The sequence below is a fragment of the Schistocerca nitens genome, chromosome 9 (assembly GCF_023898315.1).
Source record: "Schistocerca nitens isolate TAMUIC-IGC-003100 chromosome 9, iqSchNite1.1, whole genome shotgun sequence".
Classification (NCBI taxonomy): Eukaryota; Metazoa; Arthropoda; class Insecta; order Orthoptera; family Acrididae; genus Schistocerca; species Schistocerca nitens.
In genome coordinates, this window is record NC_064622.1 from 188527667 (window position 1) to 188540159 (window position 12493).

Here is a 12493-nt window from a genome sequence, read left to right on the forward strand (position 1 = left end):
ATGTACTGTCTGCTACCAAAGTCACAACTGTGGTTCAAATGGCTCTGAGCACTATGGGACTTAACATCTATGGTCATCAGTCCCCTAGAACTACTTAAACCTAACTAACGTAAGGAAAGCACACAACACCCAGTCATCACGAGGCAGAGAAAATCCCTGACCCCGCCGGGAATCGAACCCGGGAACCCGGGCGCGGAAAGCGAGAACGAAACCGCACGACCACGAGCTGCCGACAGTCACAACTGTAATGACTTTCTTTTGACTCACACTCAAACATATGCAGGGCCATGCTAGGCGTTTTGCCGGCCTAGTCTGAACAGAGAAACGACGCCCCCTCTTTTTTACTTCCATCAGTCTCCCAGATATCCCCCCTCCACCATCACCAACATCCAACGGCACAACAGTGCAAATCTCCTATTATACATTTAATCATTAATCTTAAGTGACCAGACGTCGTCATTTTCTGGTGACAGTCGTCAGTTTTCAAGCATTGTTCTTTAAAACTGACTGAGGGCAACAGTTGTCCTCGGTTTCTTATTTTGTTGTCCCCAATTTTTTTCCGAATTTCTCAAAATAACTGAACTAGGAAGATTTGGTGAACATTTTAACTAGAACTCAGACTGAATATACCAGTGCAACCAAATTTGGTATCAATAGCTTATTTTATTTCATTGCAAGAAAATGGACTAATAAAGGTGTGGAACTATTTTCTGGTGCTAATGAATGTTTCCTTGAATTCAGAACTTACTTTATACTAATGGGAGACATTCCGAGCCTCAAACCTAGTCATCTGGATAATGTGGTGTTATTTCGTTTCTCTTTTAACTGAAATATTTTTAAAATGAGGAATAATGCAGTCTTTTTCGCCATCCACTTTCTTACGATTAAATAAATAAATTTCGCTTTGTCTGCATTTTTTGTTGAGAGTTCTACAACTTTTATGAGCCGCCCCGGTGGCGCAGTTGTCCCAGCGACTTCTTTTTTGTACTCATAGTCAGTAGCGGCAGTTTTAGTTTTGAGGTAGGTGGAGGCATTGCCTTTACGTTCGCCGAAGGAAGTAAAGACGCCTTGTCTGCATTTTTCGTGTAGAGTTCTACAACTTTTATTACCCGCCGTGGTGGCTTAGTGGTCTCAGCGATTTCTATTTTGAAGTCATAGTCAGTAGCGGCAGCTTTGGTCCTGAGATAGGTGGAGGCATTGCCTTTACTTTCGCCAAAGTAAGTAAAAACTGTTATGTAACTGTTTTACTTGCTTCTTTTTCTCGTTATTTGCTCAATTTTTTCGCTGTTTGATTTGAGGTTAATTCTTGCCCTAAGATTCTGCCGCCCTTGGCTGCTGCCCCGTCTTGCGGAATGGTGGAAACGGGCCTTAAGATATGAGTTCACGGTTTCCGTTACTGCTGGCAGCTTTCACGTTAAACACAAGTGATTACCATTTGTTGTCGATAACGCAGACAGGCACTGTTCAATCGTAGTACGCAACTATGCTTCTCCAAGCGAAGTCTCCAAACCGTGTCAGGTGCACGGTATATGTATCGTAGACCCACAAAATAGACCGCGCTTTCCTTTGTCAGCTATTAGTATCTTTAAATTTTTCATCAAACTGATGGAAAACAGTATTTTTGAGAACTATAGTCAATGGCGTTTTATGCCGATAAGTCACTGAGACAAAAAAGGGACGTTTTGGCGTACCGTTCCAGCTTCAGAAAAAAAAGGAAAAATACGGGACGCCTGGACACCTTACAACTAATACAAGTTGGTACGAATTACATGAAAATCACAGACATTCAAACTAGCCTGAAGCACATGCGAAAGTTAGGAGGACCTTTTGTGACAGGTAAATGCATATGCAAACACAAGTCAACTAAAGATGTATTAAAAAAAAAAAAATGAGTTGCATTTATACGTAGCATAGAGTTAGTAATTTTGACTTTACTTTATCACCGCATATGCAACTGTAACTTATTTTGTGAATTTATTGTTACCGTAACGTAAGTACTTGTCCAAGCAGGCCCAGAGTTACATCTGTCAGTAGAACGAGAAAGGTAAAGTGTCATGCTGGTGCTAATGCAGACAGTAAATTATGATACATGTATTGTAAACATTGTAACTCACAACATCGTTCTTATTGTCTTCTGAAATTTTCATAAAAACCTCTACAATTCCTTTGAAATACATTTTAAAAGCGCACAACTTTAACATTTTCATTCCGGAGTTAATTTCACGACACGAAACATATTGCTGACTCCTTCACATAACTAACTGCTAAAGTAAAGGTCACATGGTGGCACGTCTTACAATGAGCAAGTCAAATCACGCACCTAGTTGTATCGTCCTACCAACATAACTACGATACGTCGCCATGCATGCAAATTTCGCTGAAGGCAGTAGTTGTTGGCGACACTGACAAAACACGATCGTGTCACGTGGCGATGATAAACACAAGAAGCGCGCGCGCTCACGAAGTGATAAGCTTGTCAAGTCAGGCTTTTTAGTGCAAGAGCGTTGTTGTTTTATAAAGTTTTTGTTTACTGCTTGCACTTAAAAATGTTTAGTGTATATTACTGTGTTCAGTGATGAAATGTGCAGTGAATCTATCGTGTGGTTACTGTTTCGGGGCACGAAGAATCGGTATGTTTACATCTGCTCCCAGTCAATGAATGAGCTGTTGGAAGCTTAGAGGTAAATCAGAATAAGTGATTAATTCATTCACTAGTACGATTACATGTGTCGTCATTCTTGTCATCTTAATTCGCAACGTAACGTACACCTTGTGGCAAGATACACTTAACCTATACTGGTCTTTGTAAATTCGAATGTCTGAACATATTTCAATAGTTCAGAATTTTTCTATTTGTTGTGCCAAATGGGAGAGAAGAGTCTTACTCAGAAACTTGTATATCTACCCAGCAGTGTTCATCTGGTAGCTGTTTATATGTAATCTATTACAAATTAAGCGGTAGTGGCAATGTCATAAAGTTGCTAATGAGAACACCAGCGCAGAAATGTACATACAGAAGCCTATTATAGACATAGTGGTCTACAAAACAGAAAAAAATCTTCCATAATGTAAATGGTTAACAGTAACAGGTAGCCCAAATGATTGATTCTATAATCCTATAGTTAATTTACCCTTGAGTTATTGTTTAGTGGTTTCTCGAGTACTAGTGACAGATTAATTCACTGTGTACAGATTCTTCATACTGCATAAAAGATTATTTCCCAGTCGCATGTGAAAGCTTTTGCAACATCTGTGGTTGTATGGTGTGTTATATACAGTTTACATTTTCGATGTCATACCGCTCTTTGAAGTTCGGGACATTTCATTTCTCATATACCGGCACATACAGCAACTGAAAAACAGCATAATCATGTCTAGGAGACGAAAGTGCTTCGTTGTTAGCCAAACATTCAGCAAGGAAAATACATCTGTGATATACTTTGTGTCTTCCCAACTTATTTCTGATTTATGTATCAAGCATTGCACAAAAACATGAGAAAAGTGTTGTTATTGGTACATGGAGCCTCATGTTTGTAGCTGGCAGCAAAAGTGCAGTGTAACTATTGGTTCGTGAAAAATTGCTGTTTGCATTGACAGTTATATTTCAAGGATTTATATTAATGTTTGACAGTTTGTCCACATACGTGACAACATATTACAGAATTGTGGATTTTTCCCCATTAAACAACAAGAGCACATGTTAGACACTATCCATAAGTTTTTGCACATTTGTAGGATTGCCCATGACATGATATTTATACATTCAAGATATATCCACAAGTTTTTGTGCACAATTGTAATAATGTCCAGCATCATAGTTTGTGCTGTAACAGCAGGGCACAGTGCTTGGATTGTTAGTATGGTAGGCTAATTCAAGTGTTCAATATGTGATTAGTGTAACTGTGAACTCTTTGGTCACATTCCACATAAAATTTTAGTGGCACATTTTTGTTTATTGACATATTGAAATGATTTGTTGCAGTGCATGTTTAGCATGGACTGTTTTGCAAAAAGAGTGGAATGAGGTGTCCCGAAAGAACATTGTTACTAGTTTTTAAAAATGTATGGCTGAATATAGTCACAAAATATGTCTCCCACAAAAAGTGTATGACAAAGGCAACCAACATGTGAAAGAGACAGTAATTATATTAAACAAGGTTCCTGAGATATTTATGTTTTAAAGAATCTGATGAGTGGATCAGTACTTAAAAGAATGGTTTGAGAATCAGCCTTTAACATGACTTTGTGCTCTGGTAAGGTTTCATGTGTGTGAAGAATTCGTAGCCTCACTGTTCTTCAGATTTTGTATCAGGTTGCTGTCAGACATTGGCATAGTACCTCCAACAGTCATAGACTAGTAAGAGCACTGTGCTGTTTTTAAACAACCTTCCACTTCATGAAATTTGTAACTTTGATTTAGAGTTCACATGCATGATGAATGTGAGAGTAAGTGAAATAAACTGTCCTGGTTATTGAAATGGTTTTCTCAATGCTCTATTGATAATGATAGCAAATTTGAAGTACATGCATGTAAAAAAGTGGGACTCAAATCAAAGAATAATGATCCCAAAAATGTTAATAGATTAAATTGAAGATGTGGAGATCTGATAGAGTGACATGCTGGCAAAAACTTGTGCCATGTTATTTGGATGAAATACTGTGCATATAGATGTAACTGCTCTTTTGTCTGTGAGTTATACAGATTTTTTGCTTAACTAAACAGTACCAAAGTACACACACGAGACTAAAGAAAATTGATAGAAAGAGGAAGTATTCCATTGTAAAATGCTAGACTTGTAGCAAGGATGAGGCAAATTAAAAAAAAAAGTCTATCCATTTAATTTTAATCTTGTATTGTTTCCAAGAAGCATCTAAGCAATTATTGGAATGCCACCCTCAATAAGTTCATGACTGGTTCCTTCTATATCATTAGTCAAAACTGCTGGAATATAATAACAGAGAATGGAGTTATGTTTAAACAGATAAAATAATAAAGATGTGAATTCAAAATTAGTGTTCATGGCTGTGTTACTTTTGGAACCTAATGGCAGATACCCAGTGTGCTTCAGTGCTACAAATCAAAACACCAGGGGTACAAGTCTCAGCTTGTCTTATGATTTTTTTTCTATTAATTGTCACTTCTTTCATCTCTTACAATGATGTGTTTATGTGAAAATGCCAAATTGCGCCATGATTCAGAGTCCATGTTAAATCGTGGGCTTCCTATAACTCACTGAGAAAATCAGTTCCTAGTTCGAAGGAAGGCAAGGGAATGTAACCTCCAATGGGAATATGCCTAGTAAAACACTAATGTTTAAACAGTCTTTGCTTTAAGCATAGCTTTGTTTTACATTTGACAGAGCAGTAAAAAATAAAGTTTTGCATTGGATTTGCTTGAGATGTTTATGATGAGATAAAAAAGCCAATAATATTTTTGCCAAGAGAAGTAACAATCTAAATTAACTCTTTTCTTCAACTCTTGCAGATTTGATTGTACCAAGGAATTTTCATTCAATTTATGCACTGTTTTCTTTTTCCTTTTTCTTTCTTTTTTCTTTTGTCAATAGTCACACATTCTACTACCTAAATGCCAACTTAAGACTTTATTATACTGCAGAACAGCTGGTATTAATTTATGTTTATATATGAAAAGTTAGTTTAATCTTTTTTGTGGCTAAAATCTGTGTCAATAGATTCTTAAGAGAATTGGTCAGATAGGAATAGGCTAGTTCATTTTGCCCTTCATTTTAGAATGTTAGCTGTTTATGAATGCTCCTAAATATTAGTGTTGTAGATATCTTGGCAGCAAAATGAATATAGGAAAGAAACACACTGCATTACTGAAAACCAATAACGGGACTGTTGAACGTTATCAAATTGATGGACCAACTGTCAGTAATGCCTTGTGTTCTCCCATGGTCTGGGTCATGTAGGGCTACCTTGGACAATAGCATGTTGTGTAGAAATCAACAAGCTTCATGTTGCTACTTTTCCTGTTTTGGTGTCCAATTTCCAAGGATGAGATTTTATACTTATTACAATTTGAGCTTTGCACTTCCTGTATCAGCGCTTATCTTTCACTATTCATTAAGTCTTGCAGGAACTAAACAGATGGACACAACATAATGTATGGAGTTTCGAGGTAGAGGAGTTTGAGGTACTGTTTAGGGGGAGAGCACTGAGGAAACCATGTCTGTATGAAGGTAGATACATATGTAATAATAATTGGAGTGTGAGAAACAGAGAGGGGAGAATGAGTCAAGAAGTGGAATTTGGGGCTAGACAGGGGACTAGTGGAGATTGATACTAAGAATATTACAGGACTGAAGCATGTGTTGGAGGGTGTTTTATTACTGGAACAATTCTGATAAGTTGGTATGAGGGGTGAATATCCAGATGGCACATGCTGTGAAGTAACCATTAAGTTCAACTATGCCGTAAGCTTACTGATTTATATGCCTTGCCAGTAGATGATCAAACTTGCTATTGGTCATTGTTGAACATTAGCCATTCATATGGTTGGTTGGCGATAATGCTCACATAAAAGATGTGCAGTAGTTACAACAAATCTGATGTAGTTGCAGTTTAAGTAGGTGACTGTGCCTCTAATGGGATAGTGATAAGAATGAATCAATTTGATGAAATTTTTTCAGGTTATCACCTAAGTCACGATGTAGTGTTGTCACAATGTTATGATGAGTTTGCTACATTTACATGTACATACGTGCTTTACAAGCCACTGTATGGTGTGTTTTGGAGGGTATCTTGTACCACTACTAATAATTTCCATTCCTGTTCCAATTGCAAATAGAGGGATGGAAAAACAGCTGTCCACATGCCTCCATGTGAGCCCCAATTTCTGTTACCATACATTGGCGGCAGTAGAATTGTTCAGCAGTCAGCTTCAAATGCCGGTTCTCTTTAATTTTCTCAAAATTGTTCTCTGAAAAGAATGTCATCTTCCCACCAGAGATTCTGACTTGAGTTCATGAAGCTCCTCCGCAGACTTGCATGTTGATCGGGTGTACTTATCATTTTTAGGTGAAGTTCCCATCTCGTGTCCAATGTGTTCCTTTATAGCCACTGGACCACGGACTCCTCCACCTAGGGCCCAGTGGTTTGGCCAGTTACATGCCTCCAGAAGAGATGTTGTGGGCAGCATTGGCGGAGGGTGGGTGGGAGATGTTGAGATAGAGGGGCAGACTGTGTGTCGAACCCTGAAGTTATTTGTCTGTTCTGCCCACTGCATTCACTTCAGTGATATCCTGGTGTATTTCTGCTAACAGCAGAGGCAGCTGGTGAAGTAAGTGAACAGCTCCAGAATTCGACAATGGGGCCTCCTCCACTATGCAGAGAAGCACGCCCTCCCCCAACATAACCACTAACCACAGTGTCTTTTACAAGAGGCAAATGACTGATCCATCTGTTGGGCCTGGCAGAGGAATCTGGGGTCCAGGGTCTATAAGGGAACAAACCAAATGTGAGCCCGACACATGGACTGAAGATGTTGAATAAGTAACTCATTGAAACATTGCAACAACATGTTTCCGCAACTTGACTGATAATCCGAGAGGATTTCGTCAATAAAATTCACCAAAAAAGCCCACATTCCCATATGGATCAGTAAATTTTGAGTAAATCCATAGGGCAGACATTGTAGCTTGGTCTTTCAAACAGGTATAAAAAAAAGTGGAGAGTATTTTGTGAGCAGGAATGACCCAACGGTATTCTGTAAGTTGGGCAGCTGGTGGAATACCGCTTGGAAAACAGCAGGATGAAATTTAGCGAGGATATTCGTCATTTGAGAACAGGATGAAGAGTATTCAAGGCATTGTGAGAGAATGTACTTCATCTGTTTTTATTTTTGGAAGGGGGTGCGAGGTTGTGGCTGGCTAATGTGAATAGTTAGGGTATTAGGATCCTGGGAGCATATGGCTTAGGGTGCTTGTGAACCAGATTTGAAAGGTGGGAGACATTGCATGTATCTCTGAAGACCTTGACAAGGTTTGCAGCATAATGGGGAAGAGATTGCTGATCACTACAGATGTGGTATCCATTAGTGGCAGACTGTAAAAGCACCAGAAGAATATAATTGCCAGACTTCTATGGTTGAGTGGGTTTCAAGCCAAACAGAGGTTCACATTTGCCTGTGATTTCAGCTGGAGTTAGAAATGTGCAGAATTTACGAATTTTCTTGAAATTCAGCAAGTGTGTATGCAAATTTATGTTTAATGTCCACATTTCGGGCAGTTAAGGATGGATTTGTATGACCAATATCAGTTTTATGCACTAGTTCCCATATGTTTTGTGTTCACACTGCTCTGTCATTGAGCTGAAAACAGCTTGACTGAACTGCATGTAATACCATTATTCCCCCACCCACCCAACCACCCTCCCACCCACCCAGGGGCTCACAGTCCTTTCGTGAGTATGTGCATGGCGATCACGGGGCCCCGAGCTATTGCATCCTTCCTTCTTTCCTGAGCTGCATTTCCTTTCCCTTCCCCTCCTTTCCTGTCCCTGCTCCTTCCCCTCCGCCATCTCCTTTCCCTCTCTTGGTGTCTTTGTTTATTTGTCCCCACTATCCTCCTGGTTAGGTTGGTTTTGCGATTTGGTTTTGTTGAGTAATTACCTCATCCTTTTGACATTCTCTGGTCCCCCTCTGGGATTTGATCTCCATTACTAAATTTCTATTCCGTAGTGTGAGCTGTTTGAGGAAGATCACCTTACCTAGTGTCTCCTGCATTTGCTCTCCTAGTTCCTTCCATCTTTTCCTTCACGTCGTTGTCTGATGCTAGGGTACATAGCCAGCACAGTAGCCAGCCCATGTGGTGGGGTCGCTATGTACCCTTTTGTTTGACCCCCCTGAAAACACAGGGATCACACTTTTGATACCTGAGCTGTGACCACCTCATGTAAGCCTAGGAGTGGTTGCTTGTCTTCCTGGAGCATCAGAACTCCCAATAATGGCTGCCGTGCCAGACGGCTCATGCTGTGGCTGGGTGGCGCCCGTGGGAAGAGCCCCTGATTGGAGTGGGTGGTATCAGGGCAGATGCTATGCAAATGGAATGCATACGGGTCCAGAACTCTGTCCGTTCTTCTACGGCTATCTCTTTGAATGGAAATGATTCTTTTAGTGCTGCTTCCTCTGCCCCTTCCTTGGCTACCCCCTGGGAGGAGGGTCAGTCTCATTGGCTAGGGGTGAAACCTTTCCCCTGCTATCTGGTTTGCACCAGGACTGATGGGGATACTTTCACCAATGCCAAACCTTTATTTTTTGTGGGACGCATTGAAGACAAGTTTGGTGAAGTGGACTCTGAGCAAGATGCGGTCGGGTTCATTGTAGATCAAAACTGTTTCAGCTGCCCAGTCTGTGGTCCTTTGTGCTTGTGACCATCTTGGCACAATTCCTGTGTCCATTACCCCTCACCAGTCTTTGAATATGGTTCAAGGTGTAAATTTTCACACGGACCTCATCCTTCAAACTGATGGAACTTAGGGACAATCTAGGACAGCGAGGTGTTCACTTTGTTCGGCGTGTTAAGAAGGGCCCAAAGGACAATCACATTGATACTGGTGCCTTTATCCTGGCCTTTGGCGGGGATACCCTCCATGTGAAGGTCAAGATTATGGTTTATTGATGTGATGAAGCAGTACATCCCACCACCTATGAGATGTTTTAAGTGCTTGCGTTTTGGACACGTCTTCCCACTGTTCGCAGACCACTCTCTGTGGTGACTATGGACATCCACTCCATGAGGAGAGTTCCTGTGTTGCACTTCCTGTGTGTGTTAAATTCCATAGCAGACATTCTCCACATTCACCGGATTACCCGGCTTATAAGAAGGAAAAGAAGATACAGGAGTATATGTCCCTTGATCGTCTAATCTACACTGATGCTCGTAAGAGGTATGCACGTCTTCATCCTGTGTCAATGACATCAAGCTATGCTTCAGTTACATCTTCACCCCTTCCTCCCCCTTCCTTACCCCAGTCCTGAACCCCCCTCCTCTCCTCCATGTGGTTCCCACACCCTCCCCTCTGAGCACCACTCGCCCTCTTCCCGGCACAAGGTCTACTGCCATACGACGACCATGAGACCCACATTCTGTGGGCCCCCAGGTTGCCTGCCTGCTCTCTTTCTGTTCCAGATCTTGTGCAGCTGGCTCCTTTTTGCAGCACAGCCCTCCTCAATATCAAACAGAAAAGAAAAAGAAGCGTAAGTCCTGGGACAAGGAGCCTCTGGTATCTCCAGGGGTCCTATCCCCACCTTTGCAACCTGACTCTGACCTGATGTTCACAGATGTCGCCCACTCCTTGTCGGTGACAGATGGTGACCCGGCGGCATGACTGGCTTTGGCCTCTTCACTCCCCATTTGAATCATCGTTCTCTACAGGTATCTCATTTTACTGATGATCCCTCAACGACCCTCTGTGGTTTCCGTGCTTTCTGTCGAAATCGGGTCTGCCCCCTGTGGGCCTCTGGTGGCATTTGTACATTGGTCCGTACGGATGTTGCTAGCACATAGATTCCTCTTCAAACTACATTGGAAGCAGTTGCTGTTAGGGTCCATCTGGACTCTGGGGGTCACAGTTTGCAATCTTCATCTCTCTCCTGACCAGACTCTTACACCTGCTGCCTTAACTGCCCTTCTTCAGCAACTTCCTCCTCCCTCCTCCCTTCATTACACTGGTCAGCAGATGACGACCTTTGCGATAGTGACCACTTCCTGTATATTCTCTCGCTCCGTGATGGACAGGTTACCTTGTTAGTCTTTCCAATGTGCCGTTTGGGCTCTATATGCTGCACAGGTCGTTTTTTCTCCCTCTTTGTCGGGTTGTATTGATGATGTCCTACGTGACGTGTCTGATACGATTGTTCGCACTGCCAGCCTTGCTATCCCACGCTCATCTGGACCATTTCACCACCGGCAAGTCCCGTGGTGGAGTACGGCCATTGCTGTTGCCGTCTGTGATCACCGTCGAGCTATGCAACACCTTAAGAGGCACCTATCCGCTGCCAATCTTATTACCTTTAAACACCTTCACGCCAAAGCCCTTACGTAATCAAATGGAGCAAATGGGTGTGTTGGGAACACTTTGTTTTGTCCCTCGATCCTACTGTCCCTATGTCACGGGTATGGGCTACTCTTTGCCCTCTCCAAGGTTGCCAACGGCAGTGTACGCTCCCAGGCATTGCCCTCCCAGATGGCCTTTGCGCGTACCCGTTGATTTTCGCGGAACATCTTGCGACCCATTTTGCAACAGCATTAGCATCAACCTCCTATCCAGCTGCTTTCCTTCACCAGAAACAGCGGGCTGAAGCTTCCGCCTTATGTTTTACCCCTTGTCAGTCACAATCTTACAGTGAACCTTTTACTGAATGGGCCCAGGCTCCATTCATAACCAATTACTTCCAACATCTCAGTGCTCCACGACGCCATCTTCTCCGGGTGCTTAACCGTATTCGGTTCCAGGGTGACTTCCCTTAAACCCCAATCAACCAACCAACCATTATTTCCTCATTTGAAAATCTAAAATTTCCATTAATTTGTAAGTGTGTTCCAGAAACCACATTTGGCTGTGACCAACAGCATTGGATATACTTGTCTGCCTCTCTTCTGGATGAATTTACAGTTGTTTTGCTCTGACCTGTGGGTCACAGAAAGAGGCAGTGGGATTTTTTGAGGGCAGCCTGAAACTGGTTTACTTATATAGACAAATAAACTTTCTGGCAAACTGAGCACTTGATGTGTGATGATTGGTGATTGTGACCCTAGTTGTGGTTGCTGAATTTCGTATTGGCTTAGTACTATGACAGTTTAGTAATGGATTCCTCATAGTCAGCCTGGGGTGATGTAAAGTGCGTGAAAAATTGTCTGATCTGTTATTTTGTTTGGAAGTGCTAATATTTGAGGAAGGTCATGACTGGTATTTCAAGCTTTACCATCTAAGAATCATGTTTATTCCTTCCATCACACAAGCAGTGAGTATATTATCTGTAGACTTCAGTTTCTATAATTATGGTCTCGCTCCTCCTGTGTATTTCCTGCCCTTAAATGAAGATTATTTTCATGTTTAACAATATTTAACTATTTTAAAAATGGAGTTTCATGTTCGAAAAAGGTCATAGTTCATGTGAACTGACATTGTGCCTGTTTACTAAAGTTCTGCCAGGTAAGTCTGTAAAGTATTCACCACTGATGATGCAGCAAATCTAAGTTTAGACAAGAGATGGTTTTTTTTATGGCAGTGTTTTCAAATCCTCTAAGAATTTATTTATCGTGTATGTTGATGGACTCTGTGTGTGGACTGTTTCATTTGGCTATCTGATAGAGTGAATGTGATGTCAAATTCAGTAACATGAAAATAACTTAGAATTATTTGTTTTACAAAAGATTTTCTAAAAATTAAGTCTCTACAGTGTTTATGAAAGATAAATTTTTAGTTTATTAGTTTGGTGTATATAATTCTTTAGAAATGTTTGGGCTTT

The 12493-nt window shown here is 41.3% G+C and overlaps 1 protein-coding gene across 2 annotated transcripts in view; it reads left to right on the plus strand.

Annotated features, from left to right (window-relative positions):
* The first annotated feature begins 2442 nt into the window (after window positions 1-2442).
* LOC126203639 (uncharacterized) overlaps window positions 2443-12493 on the plus strand; it is a 552833-nt gene continuing 542782 nt past the window's right edge. The window contains exon 1 of one of the 2 annotated variants that reach the window (XM_049938012.1): window positions 2443-2681. The gene's annotated coding sequence lies outside the window, so the exon portion shown is untranslated. The remainder of the gene's footprint in view (window positions 2682-12493) is intronic. The other variant, XM_049938013.1, reaches the window with a different exon arrangement.